This window comes from Theobroma umbraticum, unplaced genomic scaffold, assembly GCF_002168275.2.
Source record: "Theobroma umbraticum cultivar Fairchild unplaced genomic scaffold, ASM216827v3 scaffold_115.0, whole genome shotgun sequence".
In the NCBI taxonomy this organism is placed as follows: Eukaryota; Viridiplantae; Streptophyta; class Magnoliopsida; order Malvales; family Malvaceae; genus Theobroma; species Theobroma umbraticum.
Genome location: NW_018397284.1, coordinates 1,080,670 through 1,083,157, shown reverse-complemented (window position 1 = coordinate 1,083,157; position 2,488 = coordinate 1,080,670). Strand labels below are relative to the sequence as shown.

Sequence of the window (2,488 nt, the reverse complement as noted above, 5' to 3'; positions counted from 1 at the left end):
ACAATTCCTAATTCAAGTCTAGCACTACCCAATATCCAATAATCACCAAATTCTTATCACAATAAACCACAATCAACAACTCTCTTAAAATTTCCTTGTAGCAGCCTAAAAATATTACCAATTCAAATAACTATCAAATACCATATAATGTGCAGGAAATTAGCTATACCTCAAATCAACAATCATCAAAATTATCCAAATCTATCATATAAACTTCATCAACTTTCAAAAAGTTTGCCACTACTCTTTAAAGACAAGAAAAGCCCAATAAAAATTATTCACCAAAGGCTTCTAAACAATCACTTTCTTCCAAATTAAAAAGTTAGACAAAGACTAGAGACTAGCTTACCCAAAATGTGTACTTAGATGAAGAAACCTTGATTAAAATCCTCAAACCTTGAACTTGGTGGCAAGCTTTTGATGATTTGTGAAAGTTTTGTCAATGGTTATAAGGGAATTGTTGAGTTTGAGGGAGAAAATTTTAGAGAGAGAGAGAGGCGTTAGGGTTTGAAATTTGAGAAAATGAAAGAGAAGGGGGAAAATGTAGATTTTATAGTGGGGAAGGGCCTGAAATCTTACTGTACTGAGAAACTCTTAGATTTAAGTGTTCTTCTCATCACAAAATTTTACTGCAGCAAGGTAGGGTTCTCGCTGCAACAAAAAACTCTCTATTTCTCACCTTGTTTTGCACTTTTATCTTGTTACATCGAGGTTGGGTTCTCGCTGTAGTGAGAAATTTTCTATTTTTGGCCTTTTGCTGCATTTTTTTTATTGCAGCGAGAATGGGTTTTGTGTGATTCGAAAATTGGGGAAACTTTTCAAAGATTACTTAGACAAAATCCCCAAGACGGTGAGCAAGTTGAAAACATGGCTAGAAATCAGAGGGAACAACACCTGTAGGAGCATGAAATAACGGATAATAGATTCTTGAGAGATTATGTAGTCTCGTTGGTACAAGGTCTTCATTCAAGTATTTGAAGGCTAGCAATTCAAGCTAACAACTTTGAGATAAAGTCTGCTATTATCCAAATGATGCAAACATCAGTTCAATTTGTAAACCTGCCCAACGACAATCCTAATGCCCATATTGCTAATTTTTCAGAGATTTGCAACACAGTCAATCATAATGGGATCACTGACGATGCTATACTAGTAAGGTTGTTTCCTTTCTCATTATGGGACAAGGAAAAAAATTGGTTGAACTCTTTTCCCACCAACTCTATCACTACTTGGGACGACCTTTCAAAAAAGTTTCTAGCCAAGTTTTTTATTCCTGCAAAGACCACAAAAATGAGGAGCAATATCACTTTCTTCACGCAATATGTTTTTGAATCTTTAAACAAAGCATGGAAAAGTATAAAGACTTGCTCTAGAAATGTCCACACCATGGTCTCGCCAAGTGGTTGCAAGTGTAGACCTTCTATAATAGGTTGTTAAACTCAATTCGGACTACCATCGATGTAGTACCTAAAGGTGCTCCCATGGCAAAGTTAATTAATGATGCATTTGACCTCTTAGAAGAGATTGCCTCCAACAACTATTAGTGGCATTCTAAGAGAGCCTTGCCAAAAAGGGTAGCTAGCGTCCACAAACTGGATACTATTAATGCTCTGATTACTCAATTAGCTGCTCTCATTAAGAAAATTAATGCTTGTAGAGTCCATTTAGTACAAAGTCCCTTTATTTTTGCTGATTATTGTATAGACGAGCATGCTACTGATCATTGTCCAATGAGTACAGAGTTAGTGCAATTTGTTGGTAACAAGCAATAGAACTTTCCACAGCAGTATAATCCATATGCAAATACTTATAACCTAAGGTGGAGAAACCACTCGAATTTCTTTTGGGGTAGTCAGTAAGGATCTTCATTAGTTTTGCACCTACATTTTCCTTTGGGTTTTTCATAGCAACCTAGATCCCCAATACAAGAAAATAAACCCTCCATTAAAGAGTTACTCATGCAGTACATTGAGAAGACATGCTCTTATTCGTAGTCATGCAGCCTCATTGAAAAATCTTGAGACTCAAGTGGGGCAGTTAGCCAATGCTGTCAATGCTAAGCCTCAAGGAACATTACCTAGCGACATAGAACCAAATCCAAGAAGAGAAGGAAAAAAGCACGCAAAGGCCATTACTCTCATAAATGGAAAAATATTGGTTGGTAATAGTAGTAAATAAGAAAAGCCACAAGAGAAACTAATTGAAAATGAAGCAACAGTTGAAAGTTTTGACCAGCAGGAGCAAGTCAAAGATACACAAGTCATAAACCCACCACCTCCCTTTCCTCAGAGCTTCCAAAAGCAAAAGTTAAATGCTCAATTTAAGAAATTTTTGGAAGTGTTGAAAAAGCTCCATATAAATATTCCTTTGGTTGAATCATTAGAGTAGATGCCCTCATATGTCAAGTTTTTGAAGGATATCTTGACAAAGAAAATAAGACTTGGCGAGTATGAAACTATGGCACTAACTGAGGAGTGTAGTGCCATAA

The 2,488-nt window shown here is 36.2% G+C and overlaps 1 non-coding gene across 1 annotated transcript; it reads right to left on the bottom strand.

Moving 5' to 3' along the window:
* Positions 1 to 1,287: 1,287 nt before the first annotated feature.
* Positions 1,288 to 1,393, bottom strand: LOC149526265 (small nucleolar RNA R71). The gene has a single exon (XR_016352200.1). It is a non-coding gene; the product is annotated as a small nucleolar RNA R71 (small nucleolar RNA).
* Positions 1,394 to 2,488: the final 1,095 nt, after the last annotated feature.